This window comes from Pinus tabuliformis, chromosome 1_2 (assembly GCF_031772625.1).
Source record: "Pinus tabuliformis cultivar Carrire ecotype Pingquan chromosome 1_2, CPIR1, whole genome shotgun sequence".
NCBI lineage: Eukaryota > Viridiplantae > Streptophyta > Pinopsida > Pinales > Pinaceae > Pinus > Pinus tabuliformis.
In genome coordinates this window covers 880,137,031-880,162,043 of record NC_142298.1, presented here as the reverse complement: position 1 = coordinate 880,162,043, position 25,013 = coordinate 880,137,031, and the positions used below count along the sequence as shown (strand labels likewise).

Below are 25,013 nucleotides of genomic sequence, written 5' to 3'. Positions count from 1 at the left end.
ACATTTCAAAGAGCACATTTAGCCTAGTGTTGCCATGTATTTTTGCACATTTTGTATTATAGCTTTCTTCTTGGACTCATACATACCCCCTCAGATTAAGGGGGGAATGTTGGACAAATAATCCTCTATGGGTTGATGCAGAATGTGAACAACCACGAGAGTCAAAGAGACCTTGGGATGTGGAACCCAATAGTCACACAAATGTATTATAAATGTATATCGTGACAATAATAATGCATTCAATGTTTATTTTCCATCTATGTTGTTTACATTCCATGTGACTTTAACAGAACCATAGTATGGGTAGCCTGGACGAGGACCTGCTCCACCACCTATTATGTCCAATATTGATGGAACCATTCGTGGATCTTGGATGGATGTTGCATATTTTTCATATTGGTTTGAGCTGTATGGTGTTGCAGAGCTTAGAACGCCATATTGAGAAGCAGATGAAATTCCTCCACATGCAAGTTGTATTGCATATGGATGCTGAGATGCATATGCTGAAAGGCCTGATGGATATGCTAACAGACCAATTCGTGGTGGTGTAGAGGCTGGTACCTATGGTCCTGGCCTATGATATGAGTTCAGGCTTGAATATTCTATTCCATAAGGTGTTTTCTTTGGTGGAGATACTACAAGTTGTGATGATAACTTCTCCTTTTCACCATCAGCTACAAGTTTCACACTAATAGTCCTTCTCTGCATACCAAGCACATAACATAGGTGTCAATATAAAAAAAATTTCACTTCAACTAATATGACCAACATTATCGAGTTCTAGCTATTACTTATATCAATGGTTTTATTTGGTTCCTTAAGGGGCTGCTTTGTAGCCTCCACAACCTTGAAATTCACAAATGAAAATCCCCTATTGGTGACAAATACATATAACATTAACCAAGAAAAATACAGCCAAATGAGCTAGGCCTTGGAAAAACATTCATATATCTCTAAAATTAGAAGCATGTTAAATTTCTCATCATAAATTAAACCAATTAATATTAGATTTGCAACCTGTATTTGTTGGTATTCTTATCATATGCAAATGAACCTTCTTCTATCTCTACATATTTGGAAAAAAAATGTCTAGAAGTTTATCATTGGTCGTGTCACATGAAATATGATACGTCCCTATAATACTTGTGATTCCCACATTACTATTGTCACTGTAGCCCCTTATTGTTATTGTTGTGCCCCTGTTGTACCCATATTGTTATTATTGTGCCCCATAGAAGCCCACTATTGTTACTGTTGTGCCCTTACATTATTATTGTTATGTCGCCTCTGATTATATTGTGACCCCTTATAATCCTATATATAGAAAGGATGTTTTCTCATTTGAATCATCCAAGAATTATTCATTTGTGTAATGTAAAGGACGTTCCCCCCTCGAAGAGGCTTATTTTTAAGTCATTGATTTATCTCTTCTCCTATTTTGTGAGCTGGTTTCATAACATTTGGTACTAGAGCAACCTGAAAGCTCTACTATGACACATCGAACATCAACAATAGGTTCTCCAACTCTTGAAGGATAACCTCACTTTGGTTCATAATAGAATGAAACAATAGGTAGATCAACATCGTAGAGAAATAAGTTCTGATGTAGGTGACTGGGCATTTCTACGACTACAACCATGCAAGAAAATGTCCCTCAAACAAGCTAAGAAGGATAATAAATTATCACAAAAGTATTATGGTCCATACAAGGTGTTGCAAAATATTGGTACCATGGCATATAAATTGGAGCTTCCTCCATCTTCTTGAGTGAACCTAATTTCCATGTTCCATGCTTAAAGAAGGTTATATGTGACAAGCTCCCAGTTCAAAAAATCCAAAACTTGATGAGGAAGGAAAAATCATATTGGAACCTGAAGAAGTCATAGAAACAAGAACACGACAACTACAAAATTAGAGTTTATAGAAATATTTTCGGAAAAATCACATCAGAAAATCTTTGTCGACGCGTTGCGAACCAACGAGTGTAGTTCATCATCAGGACAAGTTGAAAAAATCAGATCATAGCTACATGTTAAATAGGGATGGAAGATCTTCCAACGGTTAGGTTTGACTAGAAAAACGGCTATATTAGACTCGATTGGACCAAGGCCATAATTGATTAAGAAACGGCTAGATTTGGTTGGTTAAAATTATTTAATTATAATATTATTATTAGTGTAAAAATATTAATATTTTATAATCCCATTTAATACTTTTTTTGGTTGTTATTGAGTTTTATAAAAATTGGGTCATATGTTATATATTAATAGTATCGATATAATATTATCCTTAAAATTAATAATACTAAATATTATTAAATTATTATCATAAAATTATCATAGTGGTAGTATTTTTGTACTTGAGGTTTTGGGAAATTTCTTAATACAAATTTATTAGCCAAAACTTACTACTTAAATCTAAATAATAATCTTATAATTGGTAATATTAACCCATTTAGTTAGTTATGACAAGGGAAATCTTAATTATAATAATATTATTAATGTATAATATTAGTATTGTATAATGTTATTTAATACGAGTCAATATTAATAGTATTGCTTTAATATTATCCTTAAAAATAATAATACTAAATATTATTATAATATTATAATAGTAATATTTTTATCATTAATGGTTTTGTGAAACTTATTAATATAAATTTATTTGTTGAGCTATCTAAAGAGAACCAGAACTTACTATCTAAAAAGGGGGGAATATAAATCCATTCAGTAAGTTATGACAAGGCAATCTTATAGAAAAGGAAAGGGGAAAAATTAGTTCAAGTCATTAATAGAGTGGGGAGGCGATGAAGAGGGGAGATATGACTCGGAAGATAGGGCAAGGATCCAACAACTACTAATCTTCCAACCATCGTCCCTATTAAGATTACTTGGCATTTTTTCAATCTCTATAGTGAAACCCCCTAGGAGCAACCTCAACATAGAAGAATTCGTTGTCCTCAAATACTTAAACTAGAACAATAATGTCGTAGTCCTGAAAGTCGACAAAGGAGGGTTTGCTATCATCCTTGACAAAGAGGATTACCACAAGAATATGTTAGATCATCTATATAATAGTGGAAGCTATAAAACGCTTCCCAAGAACCATCTTAAGAAGATATTCAAGGCCATGGATCTTTCCATCAAATCTAGTAGCTCCGTGAGTTCCCTTTGCCACAAACTCATTGAGAGAAGTCCCATTACTCCAGGGATCTATGGACTTCCAAAGATTCATAAGGAAGGAGCTCCCCTTAGGCCCACTGTAAACACCATTGGTGGTCCGACCTACCTTCTAGCTAAATACCTTGCCTCAAAGCTTAAATCCTTAATCGGCCTCACGAAGTCCTTCATCAAAGACTTTGGATCCTTTGCTGAAGGGATCAGAGGCATAGAACTTGAACCCAAGGATATTCTTGTGAGTTTTGATGTAGTCTCCCTTTACACTTGCATCCCTATAAAGGAGGCCCTGGAGGTTATTAACCATCTCATAGATCCTGATACAGCTTGATTAGTCAAGATCTGTCTCAGTTCCACTTTTTTTAGTTTCGAAGGCGAGTTCTTTGAGCAGACCTCTGGTGTCGCCATGGCCTCCCCCCTATCCCTTGTTGTTGCTAATATTTTTATGGAAGATTTTGAATCCAAAGCTTTAGCTTGTATCCATCTCCTTCCCCAACTTTGGAAGAGATTTGTAGATGACACTAATGCCATCTGGTCTCATGGCCAAGAGGAGCTGGATCTCTTCTTCAAACATCTCAACAGTCAATCCTCCACCATTAAGTTAACCATGGAAAAATAGGTCGATGGGTGGCTCCCATCCCTTGATATTCTTATTTCCAAAAATATCGATGGTTCCCTCTCCCACCAGGTGTCTCGAAAGAAAAATCATACTAAGAAATATCTTCATGCCAGTTCCCATCATTTCCTTGCTCGAAAGTCGTGCATTTTCAACATCCTCACTACTCATTCCCTGAGAATCTATGATGAGAAGAGCTTCGATATAGAGAAATCCCTTCTCCTTAATGTCTTTGTGAAAAATAGTTATAGTAGACACCTCGGTTAGAAAGCTTTCCTTAAAGCCTTCAAGAACTGGGTGGTCAAAAAATAACCTAGAAATCGAATACCAAGCATCCATCTACCTTTTATCCAAGGGACAAATCATAAGATTGCTAGGATTCTTAAGAAGCATAATGTACCCTCAACCTTTAGACCCCTTAAAACCATTTGTAATTCCCTCCGATCGGTAAAAGATCCTATCAACGCCAAGGACATGAAGGGTTTCTTTATTATTCCTTATGCACGCAGAACCTCATAAATTGGTGAGACTAGACGCTCTATTAATCAAAGGATTAATAAGCACACAACTGACCTAAGACATGGGAGAACCAAGTCCTCTTCACTGGTGGAACATGCGGAAAGGACTAAACATCATGTTTTTATTAAGGAAGCTCGAGTGATTGCTAAGGTTGCATAGTTTCATCACCGAAAATTTAGGGACGCTATTGAGATTGAAAAAATGCCAAGTAATCTCAATAGGGACGATAGTTGGAAGATCAGTAGTTGTTGGATTCCTACCGTATCTTCCCAGTCATATCTCCCCTCTTCATCGCCTCCCCCCCTATTAATGACTTGAACTAATTTTTCCCCTTTGCTTTTCTATAAGATTGCCCTTGTCATAACTTACTGAATGGATTGATATTCCCCCCCTTTTTAGGTAGTAAGTTCTGGTTCTCTTTAGATAACTCAATGAATAAATTTATATTAATAAGTTTCCAAAAACCATTAATGATAAAAATATTGGTATTATAATATTATAATAATATTTGTTATTATGATTATTATTATTATTAAGAAAAATATTAAAGCAATACTATTAATATTGACTTGTACTAAATAAAATATTAATATTATACATTGATAATATTATTATTATTAAGATTGCTCTTGTCATAAATAACTAAATAGGTTAATATTACCCATTATAAGATTATTATTTAGGTTTAAGTAGTAAGTTTATTACTATTATAATATTATAATAATTTAATAATATTTAGTATTATTATTTTTAAGGATAATATTAAAGCAATACTATTAATATTGACTCGTATTAAATAACATTATAGAATATTAATATTATACATTAATAATATTATTATAATTAAGATTGCCCTTTTCATAACTAACTAAATGTGTTAATATTACCCATTATTAGATTATTATTTAGATTTAAGTAGTAAGTTTTTCCTATTAAATTTATATTAAGAAGTTTCCAAAAACTTTAATGATAAAAATATTTCCACTATCATAATGTTATGACAATAATTTAATAATATTTAGTATTAGTAATTTTAAGTATAATATTATATCCATAGTATTAATATATAACATATGACTCAATTTTTTTAAAACTCAATAACGACCAAAAAAAAGTATTAAATGGTATAATAAAATATCAATATTTTTACACTAATAATAATGTTATAATTAAATAATTTTAACCAACCAAATCTAGCTACTAGCCCCGAGGGTTAGCTCAAATGGTTGAGTTCCCGTTGATAGTACTCTCCCGGTTTGAGAGGTCACGGGATCAAACCTCCTCGGGGTCAGGTCTGAAACGGCCGAACGGCAGTTCCCTTCGGGGAGTTGCCCCGCTTCTCTACGTGGATGTAGCGGCCCACCTCTGGTGCCCCGTGAACCACACGGAAAAAAAAAAAAAAAAAAAAAAAAAAAAAAACCAAATCTAGCTACTTCTTAATAAATTATGGCCTTGGGCCAATCAAGTCTAATATAGTCATTTTTCCAGTCAAACCCAACCGTTGGAAGATCTTCCATCCCTATTTAACATGTAGCCATGATCTGATTTTTTCAACTTGTCCTGACGATGAACCACACTCATTGGTTCGAAACACATTGAGAAAGATTTTCTAATGTGATTTTTTCGAAAATATTTCTATGAACTCAGATTATGGATCACAAAAGCTTAAATTCAAATAACTACGAAATCAATCAATTTCATTGTATTTCATCAAGTGGACGAACTCACCCACTAAAGATTCTACATGGTAGGATGATAATTTTATACAAAATCATCAAGAACTACTCAAGCATTGAGGAAAACACTTTTTTGAAGGAGAGGGGCATGTTAGGTCCCTATAATACTAGTGATTCCCCCATTATTATTGTCCTTGTATCCCCTTATTATTATTGTTTTGCCCTTGTTGTCCCCATATTGTTATTACTGTGCCCCTTAGAAGCCAACTATTGTCATTGTTGTATCCTTACATTATTACTGTTATGTCAAGTTTGATTATATTGTGACCCTTTAGACTCCTATATATAGAAAGGAGGTTTATCATTTGAATCATCTAATAATTTTCATTTGTGTAATATAAAGGATGTTGACAGCTCGAAAAGGCTTATTTTGAAGTCATTGATCTATCTCTTCTTCTATTTTGTGAGTTTGTTTCATAACAAAATACCACCAATGTAAAGTTTACTTTGACGCTGGTTTGCACTTTGACCAGGACCTATGCTCGGCACTGACATATTTTTTACAGTAATCTCCCCTTGTACAATAAACAATAATGGATATAAAAATTACCAAAAATCGATGTTAAATAATGAATCAGAGTTGTTTGATGATCAGTATTCCACCCTATGTAACATTGAAGTAACATAGAATTTGAGTAGTCTCAAGACTCAGAGAAAAGAACAATATATAAATGGAATACCACTTTTAGAAACAATAGTTGGATTTCTTTCATTTTTCTTCAAACAAGTTTGGGTTTTGTGGTAAGTTAAATTTTGTTTTCTCCCCAACATCAGTGAAATATTTTGCAAAGTGACATTAAAAAAATTTCTTACTTCTGCGGTTACTAAGCCTATGAGTTTAAATGCGAAAGATCAAGTTTTTAAATTACAAAAATCAAACATATAATCTATTCATCCTGTCAAGTGATATTACATGATACATATTCAATTAAAACTATAGATATATTATTAGAGGCATAATAAATAAAATTTAGAATTGTGAGGAGGTATCGATGTTTGAGGTGAATATGTCTGCAAATGAAAGAATGATTTCTGTATTTGAAATAAATCATAAGCATCGCAAGGTATTGGAGGGAAACATTGATATTTAAATGCATCCATGTCTATAATGTTGGTGAAAACAATGGTCAAGATGCATGGAAATTCTTCATGAGATATAATATTGATAAAGAAGAAGCAACTCAGAAAATACACATGCTTAATCCTTTAATGGCAGTGTCCTTCAAATTCAATAAGATATCAGTGGACAAATACAAAGCCAAAAAAGAAACAAAATTTACAAGACTGAGAAAGGAAATACATACATCAATAGTCTCACTAGGTTCCTTTAATGCCCTTCAACCAGAATCCATATGCTTAAATGTGACAAAGCCAAATCCTCATGAATTTTCTGATCTCTTATTCATAATAACAATGCCTTCTTCAATCTTCCCATACTCTTCAAATGCTTAAGAGGAACTATGCATGCATTACATTCACTTGGATTTAAAGCATATATTACCCCCAAGACAACAAATATATTTAAATATATGGAGAGAAATGCTTTATCAAATCAAACACAATCTTTTGCAACACGTCTACAAGAAAATAAACATAATTATTTAAATAGTTGTTTCATATCATAGTATGCCACTAAATTATATTCAAATAAAAACAAAATTTCTCTATGAGTGTACATTAGCTCGAAAACTCCACTGATAACATATATGATAACTAATTTCTTATTTCTGCAATAGAATTTTAGAAAATTAAGCTTGAACAATGGGTAACTTCACATTCATCAAAAGTTGCAACAACCCAGTGTATATTTAACATAATGAGTAGACTGCTATCAATTAGACTCCAGTAGTATTACTTCATAGTCCAGTTAAATTCTTAATGCATGTAGAATATCAAACTAATTTCTATTGATTTGATGAACATATTTCTCAAATAAAAAAATTGGTTGATTAAAAGCCAGTTCCAGTCGAACCATAATATGGGTAGCCTGGGCGAAGACCTTCTCTACCACCTGTTGTGTACAATCCTAATGGAACTTGTCATCAACCTTGGAGGGATGTTGCATATTTTTAATATTGATCTAAGCTATATTGCGTTGTGAAGCTTAGTACATGAATTTATTATTCCTACAAAAGAATCTTAGAAAATTGATCTCAAACAATGTGTAATTTGACATTCATGAAAAGTCGCAACAACCCAGTGGACATTTAAAATAGTGAGTAGACTAATATAAGTGGACTCCAATAGTATTAGTTCATAGCCTAGTTAAATTGTTAGTGTAGGTAGAATCTAGAACTAATTTCCATTCATTTGATGAACATATTTATCGATAAAAAAATTGGTTGATTAAGATCTAGTTATAGTCGAACCATAGTATGGGTAGCTTAGACAAAGACCTGCTCCACCACTTGTTGTGTGCAATCCTATTAAATTTGGAAACTGTGGCCAAAATCCACCTTAGATAGCTCATATGATGCAACTGATATTTTTATTGGATTCCTCTTTCTAAGAGGTATAGGATTGATCTAAAGATCATCTCATTCTGACATGTACAAATAGAATTATGAATTTATTTCGTTTATGGATAAATTGTCAATGCCGGCCAACAAACTATTGTAGGATCAGAAGCCCAAAAGACATGTAATTTAGATGCAGGAGCATGAGGCTTGAAGGCAAAAGGCTTTGAACTTATTCTAAAAATACAAAAAAAAGTTACAAGCAAAGGAGTGGGATCCTTTAGCTGTCAACTTACAAGCTTTCTAAATAGGATTTGAGCTAGGATTTAGGGATTGATTGGTTTTGTAATTAATTTATGCAGTTTTGATTCAGTTGATATTCTCAAGGAGAATATCGACCATATTAGATATTGTTCAAGATTAGGCAAATTCAATCTAGTGTTTAAGGATTTGATTGTTAGATGAAATTGTATTTATGTAAGTTCTAAATGATTGTAAAAGGATTTTGATTGATTCGGCTTGTTTTGGCCATATAAGATTTAGTTGCAAAAATTATATCTCTGTGTATTTTTGTGTATAATTGGTCAATCCCAGAGGTGTTGCATCCCTCTGTAGTATCTCTGTGTGCTATTGAACTTCCAGTTTGGCCTGAGAATTTAGAGTTCTGTGTAATCGCATCTAATTTCTTTTCGTCGTGTATTAGCAACTTCGGGGGTAGAAGTGTACGAATTCTTGATCCAGGACTGAAGTCCCACACTCATTCCTAACCGTTGATTTCATTTTCAACATCTTACATCACCGTCAATAGTGGGGGTTAGGCCTATTTTAATCCGTGTGTTAATCGAAGTCCTGCGAGCCATAGATCTAATGGCCTCTGTCATCCAATGGATATTGGGTCATCAAGTGTTCAAATTTTAATTCCAAAAGCGGACCCAAACTTCTATATATTGATGCAGGAGCATTCAACCCAAGGAAAATCATTGTATTTTAGTAGACATAGGGAGTCATGTGTTTTAGGGAAGTTGGTTTCCCAAGTGTTAAGTTAATGTAACATTTAGGATTTTGAGTGATTAGAATAGGAATTAATTAGATGTTGTGAGGATGTTTGTAAATGCTCTCAAATAAAAGAGAACATGAGTGGTTAATAATGACAGGAGAGTTAGAAGTCAATTATAAATCTTAAGCCGATTTCATGATTCAAGGAACTAGAGAGGATTCTTAGGGATTAGCTAGAGTTAAAAGTGGATTTAGAAGACATTTAGGAGTTAGTTCAGTAGATTAAGGATCTGAATAAGAACTAGCTCAACAGAAACTTTCTAGTATAAATGTGAGCCTACGGTCAGAGTGTAGAGGAGGCCACGTATATTGAAGATCAGGCCTGAGAGACAGAGAGTCTCAATATGTAATTAGTTTTTTGTTTATGAATACAAAGGTTTATGTCAAACTGTATATGTGTGTGTGGTATAAATATTGAACGACCGAATTACATATAAATTGCATATTCTATAACAGAGGTTGTAGGGAGAGTTCTGTAGAACTACATAGAAGAGGAAAATGATTCGAAGGAATCGTAATGGATCATTGAATCCAATTGAAGGATCAAATTGAAGCTCTAGAGAGGTTGCAAAGTCAGAATTTGTGGAGTAAATCTCAGAGAAAGTTGAGCAGTGGAAGAGTGGAAAGTCAAAACCCTGAAGAAAAACCCAAATCCATAAAACAATGAAAAATGAATTAAGGTTAAAGCAAAGGGACGAGCGAAGAGGTGAGTCTTCAACGCATAGGAGCCGTTTGATCTTAGAGATCAATGGTCCATACCAAACCACTGAAGATCGACGAACCTTGACGGAGGAATATCAGAGGAAATAGATGTCGACCGTCTGATCGACAGATCAACAAATCGATGGTCATCGCACGGTGAAAGATCATAGAAGATAACACAACGAAGAGGTGGTTTCTCAAACCCTTAAGTGGTATTTCAGTCGAGCAAAATGTGGTAAGTGGTATTCAATGGTGATCACCCAATTCCACTCTCAAGCAACACATAGCAGCGAGGAGGAGAGTGGAATCCGTTTATCGGGCAGATAATCCTCACATAAGTTGTTCGGCCGAAATTTTTGTGAACCGTCAGATCCTTTGAGTGCAGATCAACGGTGGAGGACCAATGGATGGCTTTGAATATTCAGAGTGAATATTAACCATTGATCAAGAAAAGAAATGGATGGTGGAGATTAGGACAATCGGAGATCGATGAATGGAGAGTGCAGCGGGAATGTGATGGACCAGATGTGCGGACTTGATGATTTATGAACATAGGTTCATTCTTTTTGAAGTTCTGTAAGGATCGAGGGAAAAGGAAAAAAGGTAAGTTTATGAATGTTTATGTGTATTTATATTAAAAGGGATATAATAGAAATAAAGCACCGAGAGAGGGTTTTAAGGTTAAGTCCGATATATCAAGAAAAGTGTGAAGTTTGATTATATGCACCTTAAGGTTTAAACTAAGGTTTTTGAGGGTGAATTAGTCTCGATAGAAACGAAAGGATGGATTAATGGTTAGAATTGGTTATTCTATAAATCATTCTACATGATATTATTAGAGGGGACCTTAACCATATTCTAAATGAGGATTTGACTCTTTAGAGAGTTAGATCCCTGGGACTAACGTGCTTATCCATTTTACATGCATACTGTGGGTGTAAGCAGGGATAACCCTGCATCATTTGGTACTAGAGTAGAATTGTAATTGAAACAATTGGTGTTAAAACAAAACAAAGAAATTCTATGTAAAAGAATTGAGAACAAGTTATGTGTCAAAGATGTTTATGCAGGCAAGGAAGAATTAGATTCTAATCTGACAGAAGGTAGGCACGCAGAGGTGATGTGTAGCAAAATTTGCACATGCAAGAAACAAAGGACAATCCATTCAAGGTACAGTTGGAATGGTGGAACAAGATCATGCAGAGATCTTTAAGGTGAGGTGATATGCTTTGATTTGATTGGAGAATGTGTGTGTGTACATTTATGCACAGATAACAACAAAAGAAGGTGAGAAGGTTGCAACATCTAGAGCAAAGAGTGCCTGAATTGGTTCGAGAGGGAACAACCAGGGAAATGCTAAGAGACTGAGCTAAGAGGAGAGAAGCTTAGTAAAGCATATGTAGCAAGAAGGAGACTTGTTACTGTAGAAGTATTGTTGCAGATCATAAAGGCGATTCCACAGAGGATGTGGGTAGAATTTCTAAGGTAATGAAGGAAGATGGTAAGACTTTATAAGTGAAAGAAGAGGTGGTTAGAACCAAGTATTTCATTATGATTGAAATACAAGAGGAAAATAACGTTCTTAGAATATGCAGATGAGTTGAAGCCTAGAAGGAGCAGAGAGAAGTGCTCAAAAGAGGTTCCAAAGACAAAGAACCAAGGACCCGCCAAAATACCAAGTACAGAGGATAGCTTGGTGAGGCAAGAGGTAGTAGGGAGGACTTACTATTGCAGAGGCTTTAATGCAACTCATAGTAAGTGAGTAAGGAGCTCATGAAGATAGAGAAGACGAATATGGCTACTGATATTCATAGCAGAGGTTCTGAGGAAGACCACAATAGAAGAAATATGAAGAAAGAAGATGCCAAGGAAAATGGCAAGAGGATGAGTCAAGAGGAAATTGACAAAGAAATTGCAGAGATGAAAGAACAACTCGATGTATTGATGATGATACTAGGGGAAACCTAGAGACTAGATTGGGTCTTGAGGAAGAAGCCAGTGAAGTGGCATAGGTTGCAGAGAAGGCTACAGTAGAGGCATGTAAGGTGGCTGATGGAAAAACTCAGAGAAACTGAGTTGGAAACGGAAATGGAAGTGTCCATTTGTGAAGCAGAATAGGGTGAAGTTCTAGGTAAAGATGAAGACTTGAAGACTGAAACTTCAAGTGAGGTCAAAGGGTCACATGGTTTAAAATCTGACAATTTGTGTATGTTTGCAGGTGAAACATGTGAAGGACAATTTGCTAATATTGTCATAAAGGAGGAAGAAGACAAGCAAAATCTGAATTCTTTTCTTGAAGAAGATGAGATAGATAGGTCTCATATATAGTTGGGGAAAGATATCAAGCAACCAAGCGAAGGGCTTGAGGAGATTGAAGAGGAAACCATCGAAGAATTTCTGAGTCATAAAGAGAACTTGGAACAACAAGGAGATATGATGGCTGAAACATCATGTGAGACCACAGGGTCTTATGTTTTTAAAACTGGTAGTTTGTGTATGATGGCAGGTATTGCAGGAGAAAAGAAACCTTTTGAAGATACCTTTATAGTAGATGAAGATCTAGAAGTAAAAGGTGACCAAGAAAGCTTCTAAGAAGAAGAATAATTTGGCTGCATATAGAAGGAAAAGTCTATGGATGATTCTATAGAAGCTGTCATAGAGACGAGGAATTAGGATCTTATTCTAATGAATAATGAAGGAATATTGTCTCATAAAGGTAATCAAATGAGTTTGATTAATGTTATTGATGAAAAACAAATGCAGGAGAATATTAATGAAGATGATGAGAAAAGAATAACTCTGGGAGAAGAGCTACAGAGGGACAACAAGGAAAAATGTACTGAAGAAGAAGGACAACTACTAAAATATGTTAATGAAGAAGAAGTCTATGTAAAAAACTTAGAAAAGGGAAAAAGGGCATCTAATGATTTATCTATAACAAAGGAAGGTATGTAAAATTGTGTGAAATTTCCAAATTATACTCCAATTGAAATTATTGAGTTATATAGAAAATTAGACCTTCAAAGTTCAAGGGAGTTGGAAAAATAGAAGATATATAACCAAGATAGATTGCTGAAAAAGGAAGACAAAAAATTTGTCATGAGTGACAATCATAAGAAAAAGGAGATGGTAATGAAAGTTCAACAAATTGACACTACAAAAGAAGGAGTTCACTACAGTGGGCAAGAGCAGAGAGATATTACTGGAAAAGATGGTATCGAGGAGAGACTAGCTGACAGTGTCTTGAATTATTTTAAGAATTCAAATTAGCAGACTAATATGCTGATAGAGAATGAGAAAACATAACAACATATTGATGTGTTGCCAACGGAAGAAGAGGTGCAAAAGCCTTATGTTTTTTATTTTAACAAATGTTTTGTGAGTGCAAGTTTAGTCGCAGATGCTGGAGGAAATTTGGCACAGATGAGTAGCCAAATAAAAATGAAAGAAGAAGATTCTATGGTAGAATTTAATCCACGGAACATAGATGCTCAATTGCTAGAGACAATGCTGGACAATCATGATTCAACGCAGACATAAATAATCATGAAAGAGTGTAAGGATGAAAGGGAGGAAATTAGAATAGGAGAAGAACATGTAAGAGTAAGTGATAGCGTTCAACAACTTCAAGGAGAAGAATATCAGATTGAAGAGTTGGTAGATAGCATCAACAACCTGAAGCATAGAGAAGGAAATAGCAGTAACTGGCAAGGTATGGACCAGACCAAGAATATGCTGGAGATAGAGATTGAAGAATTATGGCAGTTAATGATGAAGTAGCCCATATGGAGGAAATTGATAGTAGTAGGAAGGATGATCAATCAGAACTTGAACCTGATTGATAAGGAGAGGAAGATGAAACTAAATACAGCAGACATACAACAAAAACTAAGGTGCAAGGCATTTGGGCAGTTATAAAACAAAGTATTGGATCCAAGAAGACAAAGATCAGAACCACATGATCCAGAGATCAAGAATATTTTCTACTTTGGGAGTCTGATGCAGGAGCATTCAAGCCAAGGAAAATCATTGCATTTTAGTAGACATAGGGAGTCATGTGTTTTAGGGAAGTTGGTTTCCTAAGTGTTAAGTTAATGTAATATTTAGGCTTTTGAGTGATTACAATAGGAATTAATTTGAGGGTGTGAGGATGTTCATAAATGCTAAGAGAGTTAGAAATTAATTATAACTCTTAAGGAAGTTTCATGATTCGAGGAGCTACAGAGGATTATCAGGGATTAGCTGGAGTTAAAAGTGGACATAGAGGAAATTTTGGAGTCAGTTCAGTAGATTAAGGATCTGAAGTAGAATTAGTTCAACAGAACCTTTATGGTATAAATGTAAGCCTACCGGCAGAGTGTAGAGGAGGCCACTGATATTAAAGATCAGGCCTGAGAGACAAAGAGTCTCAATATGTAATTAATTGTTTGTTTATCAATACAGAGGTTTATCCCAAACTGTATATGTGTGTGTGCTATGAATATTGAACAATTGAATTACAGATAAATTCTGTATTCTGTAACAGAGGTTGTAGGCAGAGTTCTGTAGAACTACACAAAGGAGGAAAATGATTCAGAGGAATCATAATGGATCATCAAATCCAATTGAAGGATTAGAGTGAAGCTCTGGATAGATAGCAAAGTGAGAATTCGAGGTGTAAAGCTCAGAGAAAGTTGAGCAGCGGAAGAGCAGAAAGTCGAAACCCTGAAGAAAAACCTGAATCCACAAAACACTAAAAAATGAATTAATGTCAAAGCAAAGGGACGAACAAAGAGCTGAGTTGTCGATGCATAGCAGCTATTTGATCTCAGAGATCAATGGTCCATATCAAACCGCTGAGGATTGGCGAACCTTGATGGAGGAATAGAGGAGGAAATAGATGTCGACTGTCCAATCGACAGATCAAAAAATCGACAGTCATCGCACGTGAAAGAGCACATAAGATAATGCAGTGAAGAGGTGGTTTCTCAAACCCTTAAGTGCTATTTCGGGAAAGAGAAAAGTGGTAAGTGGTATTGAAGGGTGAGCACCCGATTCCACTCATCAAGTGACACATAGCACCGAGGAGGAGAGAGGAAACCACTTATCGGGTGGTTAATCCTCACATATGTTGTCTGGTCAAAATCGTTGTGAACCGTCAGATCCTTTGACTGCAGATCGAAGGAGGAGGATCAACGGATGACTTTGAATATTCAGAGTGATTATTGACCATTGATTGCAGAAAGAAATGGATGGTGGAGATTGGGCTGATCAGGGATCAGTGAATGGAGAGTGCAGCAAAAATGCGATGGACCGGATGTGTGGACCCGACAATTTATGAACACGGGTTCATTCTTTTTGAAGTCCGAGAAGGACTAAGGGAAAAAGTGAAAAGGTAAATTTATGAATGTTTATGTGTATTCCTATTAAAAGGGACATAATAGAAATAAAGCATCGAGAGAGGGTTTTGTGGCTAAGTTTGATATATCAAGCAAAGTGTGAAGTTTGATTATATGCGGCTTAAGGTTTAAACTAAGGTTTTTTAGGGTGAATTAATCTCGATAGAAAGGAGAGGATGGATTAAGGGTTAGACTTGGTTAGTCTATAAATAATTCCACATGAAACTATTAATGGGGGTCTTAACCATATTCTAAATGAAGATTTGACTCTTTAGAGAGTTAAATTCCTGGGACTAATGTGCTTATAATTCTACATGCATATTGTGGGTGTAAGTGGGGGTAACCCTGCATCATAGGTCGAGGACTTACATTTCCTATCGGCTCCATAAAGGAGATAAGAATGGCGTAATATTTCTGGGCGATGTTGTTACTAACCATTGGATCAAGTTTGCCTTGATCAAATGGTGGAGACTAGTCACTAAGTCGCAAACAAAAGGGTTATCACAATTTCACTTATCACAATCACGACTTCCTTTGCAATATGCAATAGAGATTCAGAACTGAATTATGATTCACGATTTGCAATGTGCGATGATCACCGATTAATATCACATCGCATGGTTCAAGAGTGAATAACCCTGCATGGAGAAATTGTGATTGGGATGTGCAATGTTTAAGGGACTTGTGAAGAACTTTTCGTTCCAGTTAAATTAAGAAGTTCTGCTAATTTAACAGAATAGATAACTTTGGATGTAGATGACTGATACTCTGCAGGAAATCTAAGAAGAAGTCCCGCCCAAACTTGCAGAAATTGTTTCCGGATTTGAACGATTTTCCATTACACCTGCACCGAGGCCACCAATTTTCATCCTCAACATTGCATATAAATAGAAGGTGCATCTACCTCATTTGGACATCATTCATTATCACACATTTCTCTCTCTCCTCATCTAATTAGGTCATACAACTTCAAGACAACATTCTTCTCCTCCACGCGTGTGAAGGGTTGACTGTGATTTTCTATTTCTAGAGTTTACCAAGGTGCACGAAGTTTGGCCAGCATTGACCGGGCAACGTTGAGCTTGTTTAACTGCGCTTTTTGTGGGAATATTTCTGTTTCCGCAAGCCACATTCTTTGGCACAGAAACACAGATTTTCTTTGTTGTTTGACCACTGTTGACCACAACATGTTCGACCGCACGCTTGACTCTACGTTGACTCAGTTTGTCTGATATTTTTGGGAATGATTTAGGCTAATTCAGACTATCCTTAGAGGCCAATTTGACTAGGTTTGACTGAGCTGATTTGGAGGAAGATTCCTACTAAGTTGACCAACATTAAATTTCTAGTTAGGGCATCCCATTAACTGCAGTTTGACTAGACGAATTTGAATGTGTTTGGGCAATTGAATTTTATATATTGTACTCTCGCTTTGGTGAAATTTTGAAGAATAATAAGAAGACTTGATCAAAGGGTTTCCCCACATTGCGGTTTTTCCCCAACATCCATAAAAAAATGTGTCCTCTTGTCTTGGCATGTCTTCTGCTATTTATTTATGTTCTATCTACATTTACTATCATGTTAATGTGATTACTAATCTGGAAATTGATATTGGGCTGGTAAGAAAATTTGAAGTAAATTTCTTCTAAGCATGGAGCATACATTGGAGGGATGTTGCATATTTTTCATATTGGTTTGATATGTATGGTGTTGTGGAACTTAGAACACCATATTGAGAAGTAGATGAGATTCCTCCGTATGTAGGTTGTGTTGCATATGGAGGATAAGATGAATATGTTGAAAGGATTGATGGATATGTTGAGAAACCAATTGGTCGTGGTGTAGAGACTGGTGCCTATGGCGCTAGCCTATGATATGAGTTTAGGCTTGGATAGTCTGTGATTGCTTTCATTTTTCTTCAAACAATTTTGGGGTTTTGTGGTAAGTTATATTTTGTTGTCTCCCCAACATCAGTTAAATATTTTACAAAATAACATTAAAAAAATTTCTTACTTCCTAGGCTACTGAGCCTATGAGTTTAGATGTTAAAGATCAATTTGTTAAATTACAAAAATCAAACATATAAATTGTTCATCGTGCTAATTGATATTGCATCATACATATTCTATTAAAACTATAAATATATTATTAGTGGCACAATAAATAAAATTTAAAAAATGTAAGGAGGTATCAATTTCCCAGGTGAGAATGGGTGCAAATGAAATAATGATTGATCAATTTGAAATAAATCATAAGCATCACAAGGTATTGGAGGGTGGCATTCAGATTTAAATGCATGCATGTCTATAATGTTGGTGAAAACAACAGTTAAGATACCTGGAAAGTCTTCATGAGATATAATATTGATAAAGCATAAGCAACTAGGAAAATAAACATGCTTAATCCTTTGATGAGTATATACTTCAAATTCAATAAGATATCATTGGACAAATACAAAGAATCCAAAAAAAACAAAATTTACAAGACTGACAAATGAAATACTGTCAGGCCACGCAGTAACTCCACAAAAAAAACAACTGATTCGTATTATTCATTCAATCTGGTAGGTCTGTTATATACATGAGGGAGAGACTGTTCAGTTCATCTCCCGATGACTGTTCACATCTCTTAATTATTTGTTTACAATAATTCACCCAATCACAAGGATTAGGTGTCAACATTCCCCCCCTTAATCTGAAGGGATGTTGGTGATTCCAAGCATCATTCTGAATCTTTCAAGCTTTTCTCTTCCAAGCGCTTTGGTGAAGATGTCTGCAATTTGCTAATTTGTGGAACAATGATGGAGATGGATTGTTTTGGCCTCAACATGATGTCGAATCAGATGATATTTAGTGTTGATGTGCTTCATTTGATCATGTAACTTTGGGTTCTTGGACAACTTTATTGCAAAGGTATTGTCAATCATGAGTGGGGTTGATTGTACTTGTTTTACCTGCAAATCTTCAATAATTTTCCTGAGCCACAAAATTTATTTTGTTGCTTCAGCTGCTGCCACGTATTCTACTTCTATTGTGGAATCTGCTGGAACTGATTTTTTGCGTGATCTCCAGGAGACAGCTCCTGATCCAAGACTCATAACATATCCTGAAGTAGATAACCCAGTTTCTTTGTCTCCATCGAAGTCTAAATCAGAGTATCCAATCAAGCTGAAGTCATCCAATCAAGCTGAGTTCCCTTCAAGTACCTTGGAACCCTTTTTGCAGCAGACGAATGTCCCTCACAAGGCTTTTGCATAAACCTGGAGAGGATTCCAACAGCAAATGAAATGTCTGGTCTGGTTGTAGTACAGTAGTTGAGACTTCCTACAAGCTGTCTATACTTTGTTACATCCTCAAATTCCTTTCCTTCAATAGATGTGAGCTTTAAGTTTTGTTCCATTGGCGTGGTAAGAGGATTGCACTCTGTCATGCCAAATCTGTTTAACAAATCTCCAATGTATTTCTTTTGAGAAAGAAATATGGACTTTGGATGTTGGGTTACTTCAATGCCAAGATAGTAATGAACATATCCCAAATCATTCATTTCAAAAGTTTTCCCCAATTCTTTCTTTATGGATGCAATGTAGCTTTCATTGTTCCCTGTCATTAAAAGATCATCTACATATACCACAAGATATACAACTTTTTTCCCAACTTTATTGACAAATAATGTTGCATCATCAAGATCAAAATGATTGAAGTTGAGTTTCAGAAGATGCTCAGTTACTTTTTCATACCAGGCTCGTGGTGCTTGTTTGAGGCCATAGAAGGACCTCACAAGTTTGCATACTTTATGTTCATGTCCTTTCATAGCAAATCCTTCAGGTTGGGACATAAAAACATTCTCTTTTAGATCTCCATTCAAGAAGGTAGTTTTTACATCCATTTGATGGACTTTCCAACCATTCTGAGCTACTAGTGCAAAGAGTGTCCGGATGGTGGCCCATTTTGCTGTGGGGGCAAAAGTTTCCTCATAATCGACCCCTTCCTTCTGTGCAAAACCTTTTGCCACAAGCCTAGCTTTGTGCTTGTCAAGTGAGCCATCAGCTTTGTACTTGTTCTTGTAGACCCACTTGCAGCCAATTGGTTTGGTTCCAAATGGAGGATCAACTAGCTTCCAAGTGCCGTTCTTTATGGGGGCATCATACTCCTTTTGTATCGCTTCTTTCCATTCATCATGACAAGAAACTTCTTTAAAGGAAGTTGGTTCAAAAACTGTAGACAAGTTCAATTCACAATCATAAGAAACATCCATGTCAACAGGTGAATTAGAGTCATCTACATCACCTCCATTTTGTCGGTTTGAATTTGTTGTTCTTTCTTTTCCAATTTCATCAGGATGAACACTTTCAAGTGTCTTTGTCAGCCACTTTGGAGGACCTTTCTGAGATGGTCCAGGTTGCTCTGTTGATTGAGTTGGGACTGAATCAAGATTGAGTCTCCCAATTCTATCAATTACATCACTTAAAGCATCATCCGTTGTTGGAGTTTCAGTCGAGGGAGAGTGTTCTTCAGAAGAAGATTCCACATGTTGATCTAGTATAGGAATCCCTCCTTCAAGATGTGGAATTTGATTATCAAATTATTGAAATGATTTCGTTTTTGTGAATCTATCCAAGCGATCAAGTTGCCTCTCAACAACATTGTCAGATTTGGATGATTCAAGAAAAATTACATCTCTGGATACAACAAACTTTTTATTTACTTCATCATAGAGGCGGTATGATTTGGAGGTGTTTGAATACCCCAGGAAGATACACTTACGACTTCTAGCACCAAGTTTGTTTCTATGTACCTTTGGTATCAAAGCATAACAAGTGGAACCAAAGATGCTGAGATGTTTTACCGAAGGACAATGTCTATACCATAATTCATAAGGAGTCTTGTTTCTTATAGCATTAGATGGATATCTATTCTTTATATATGCAGCACATAGAACAGCATCAGCCCAAAACATTATCTTTACATTTTTGAAGAAAAGCATGGATCGTACCATATTTAGGATTGTTCTATTCATTCTTTCAGCTACACCATTCTATTGGGGATTATAAGGCACAGTTGTTTTTATGTTTGAACCCATGTTGGCGAAGATAGTTTTCAAATTCATTTTATGCATATTCTTTTCCATTATCAGTGCGAATAGACCCAATATGAGATTGTGCATCATTTTCAATCCATTTATGAAAATTCTTGAATGTTTGAAAAGCATCAGATTTGTTCTTCAATCAATAAACCGAACACATTCTGGTGTTATCATCAATAAATGTCATAATATATTTATTTCCATTTGCAGAAGGAACAGGCATTGGACCACATAAATCTGAATGAATGAGTTCAAGCTTCCTATGTGCTCTTGAATGTGAATCATGAAAACACTGTTTGCTATGCTTTAGTAGAATGCAAGCATCACATTGCTTATGTTTCCTAGGAATTGTAGGCAAACCAACAACACCATTTTTCTTCAATAAGCGGAGACTGTCATAGTTTAAATGTCCAAATCTAGCATGCCATAATAAACTTGATGGAAGTGTACTTTCTTCATGACGAGATATATATGAGAAATGTTGTGCATGAGCAGAGGTTCCTTGCAGTTTGAGAAGCCTTTCTTCTTCTATTCCCTTCACGACAAATGAGTGGTCAGATGCTTTTCTTACCTCAATCTTGCCATCAAACATATGAATGGAGTGACCTTGCTGACAGATGTGGACAAAGGACAACAAGTTTCTCTTGAGCTGTGGGAGATATAGAACATGATCCAGAAGAAAGTCTGGAAGACCAGGCAGTTTAAGCCTGATTGTGCCAAGCCCTAATGGCTTGATTTTTGACTGATCTGCAAAGTATACTGCTCCATCAACATTGTCAGTGGAATCTTCAAAAAAATCTTTTCTATGAGTCATGTGACAGGTTGCTCCTAAATCAAGCAACCAATCATTTTTCAAAGAAGCAAGTCAAGCATTAAACAAATATTCATTTACTCCAATGTTAGATTGTGCCTCAATATAGTGAGCGGATTCAGGTGCTTTACCTTGTCTGTATCAGTAGTTTTACCTTTCTGTTGGTTTCTTTTCTGCTCAATTTTGTCCCATGGTAGCTTGCATGTAGAGGCATCATGTGATCCATTTCTTTTGCAGCGAATGCAGTGTAATTCTGCCATTTCTCCTTGAGAATGTCTACCCCCCCTGCCTCTGAAATATCTTCCTCTTCCTCTTCGTCCACCTCTTCCTCTTGTAGAATCTTGAACAGGATGCTTTTCTTTATGAGCAAGGCACACAGTCTCTTTAGAAGATTCAGGGGTTGTCTTCTTTCCAAAGGCTTTCTCTCTTTCAACAAACTTTTTCACAAGAGAGTCAAAGGTTATATCTTTAAGATTTCCATTTGCTTGTAAAGACTCAAGATAATTGGAGTAAGTAGGATAAAGTGCCTTGAGAAAAGAAATAAGAGGGATATCCAGCTCAACCTTAGTGGATTTGATATCATGCATTATAGACTTTACTTCAAATGCAAGAGCAAGAGGATCATTATTTTTCAGTTCAAGAGTGAAGAGCTTAATCATGAGCTAAACAACTTCAAGTGCAGAATGTGAGTCATAGAGTTCTTTCATCTTTTGTAAAGCTTCAAAGGCAGTTGAAAATGATGAAATATGGCGACTCACCTCTTCATTTACAGATGCTGAGATTAATGCATAGGCTTTGTTGTTCTTGTTTTCCCAAATGACGAGCTCTTTGTCTGAGGTAGGATGTACTGGGTCATTATCTCCTTCTCCGACACACACTCCTTTCCACAACTCATTGAAGACGAGGGTGTGTTTTATCATCTGGGACCATTCAGGATAGTTCTCCTTGCCAGTGAGAACTATTCCTACCATAGAGATGATTGAATGCATTCTGTAAAAAAAATACTTCTACTGATAGAAAAAATACTTTTGCTGATATACAGTGAAATTGTACTCAAAAGGGCAAAAAGATTTCAAATACTTTATGCACTATGTTTTCTTCAAATCCCTCAAAAACATCCTCATATAATATATGCAACATATAATTGGACCATACTATAAACTCAGTTCATATTCCATATATACGCTGGACCATTCAACGCATTCAATAAAACAATGTTAATATTCCACACCGCACAGTATTTCAACAAGTTCATATATAGCACACAGCAGTTCATATTCCATATATACCAATCAATAAAATGTTATGGGACAACGTTATTACCACATACCAACTCTGATATAATACTCAAACAACGTTAATACCTTATACCAACTCTGATATAACAAGCCCCTTCAATGCATTCAACGCAATTCAATACCATATACAAAAGCGATGTATTACCATTCAATAAAACCGCAGTTCAATACCATATACAAAAGCGGTGTATTACCATTCAATAAAACCGCAGTTCAATACCATTCAAACGCACATGCATATACCAAAGTCATTTTAACGCATATACGAAAGGCAGTTTCAAATACCATTCAACGTATACCATTCAGGTTCAATGCATATACCATTCAAACGCACAGGCATATACCAAAGTCGTTTTAACACATATACCAAAGCTGCTCAACACAAATACAATTTCTGATACAAACTCATTCAATAAACCAAACGTTGATACCACTAGACAGTGTTACCAAACGCATTCAACTTAGAACATAACGCATTCATTCAACATCGTTAATATTCAAAAACTATACGCATAACATTCAACTTCGAACCATACGCATACCAAAAGCTAGAACTTCATCGATGGTGGCGTATCTCTGTAGTGGCACCGTTAGGCCTCAATGCTAAAACAGGAAATGACAGTATGGACAGATGTGCAGCGTTGGCAGAGGTAGGTTATTTCAGGCTTGAGGGGAATAAGGCAGAGGCAGACGCTAGGACAGAGGAGTTACAGGAGCATAATAGCTAAAACAAGGAGCTGGCTATGATACCATGTAAGGCCAGGCAGTAACTCCACAAAACAAACAACTGATTCGTATTATTCATTCAATCAGGTAGGTCTGTTTTATACATGAGGGAGAGATTGTTCAGTTCATCTCCCGATGAATGTTCACATTTCTCAATTATTTATTTACAATAATTCACCCAATCACAAGGATTAGGTGTCAACAAATACATACATCAAAAGTCTTGTTAGGCTCCTTCAATGACCTTTGGGTAGAATCCATATGCTTAAATGTGACAGCCAAATCCTCATGATTTTCCTAATATCTTATCCATAATAACAACACCTTCTTCAATCTCCCCATAATGTTCAAATGCCTGAGAGGAAAAAAAAGGTATATACTTTTAACATTTTTACAAACCTCCCCTCACTACCTCCCTTGAAACTCTTCTGGTGTATTTAATGATACAACAGTATAATTCAAGTTTAAGGCTCAAGCATTATAAATTTACACTTGAAAGCCATGCAAAAAATCAAATGCATACATAGCATAAAATGAGCAAGTGACGAACAAGGAAAATACGCTAAATGAGCTAATTTTTACACACATACGCACACACCAAAAGAGAAAAAAACACTTTAACCATCTAAACCTTTGTTTCAATCCTAAGACCACAAATATACAAGTGACACACAATGTTGTTGTCATGCACTCACATCACGTAGGGTATGTGAAGAAGTCTCCCAGGCCAAGCCACACATAAAAAACTTCCGATGAGTAGGGTCCTTGCTTGCAACATCTTTAATTTCTTCTCCTATTGTAGCGAATGAAGAATCTCTGCATTGACAATCATTCCAATCAATCCATTCACCAGCAAGAAAATCATCCATGCAAGAATCGAACGCACAATACATAGACAGACTTCAGTAATACAAACCTCCCTCTCGAGAAAAACTGAAATTTAAAAGAGAATACATCAAATTTTGACGTGGAAAAAGTATTTTAACTTAAATCGTGGGATATTGATGTTCAAAACAGAGTAGAAACATTCGAATAAATTCAAATATGATTTGAATGTCTGAGGAAAAAATCGAGACAATGTGGAATTATGCATCTCGGAGGAAGTCAGCTACCTAGGCTATAACAGTCGTCAAATCCTCCATGATTCCCAACCCTACATTCATCAGCAGTGAAAAGATCACTAGAACGACTCACGCGCACACCAATATTGGCCTATTCAGCTGATAAAGAACCAAAAGAAAGAGGGTTTTTAGGGTATCCTTGGTGCACTTGGGGATTCCCTGGTGGATTAAATCTAACATACCTTTGATAACCTTCGGGTGGTCACCCACTATGGCTCTGTAGCTTTCCACGATGAGAAGGTTGACTATGGCGCCCGTGAAGTTCTCCTTGCCCTCTAAGCTCCGCCCATACGTAAGACTGTGCGTGATGACATCCAGGGCACCGTAGATTGACAT

General features: G+C 35.8%; 1 pseudogene; it reads right to left on the bottom strand.

Moving 5' to 3' along the window:
• Positions 1-246: 246 nt before the first annotated feature.
• On the bottom strand, positions 247-25,013 carry LOC149208773 (UBP1-associated protein 2A-like; annotated as a pseudogene).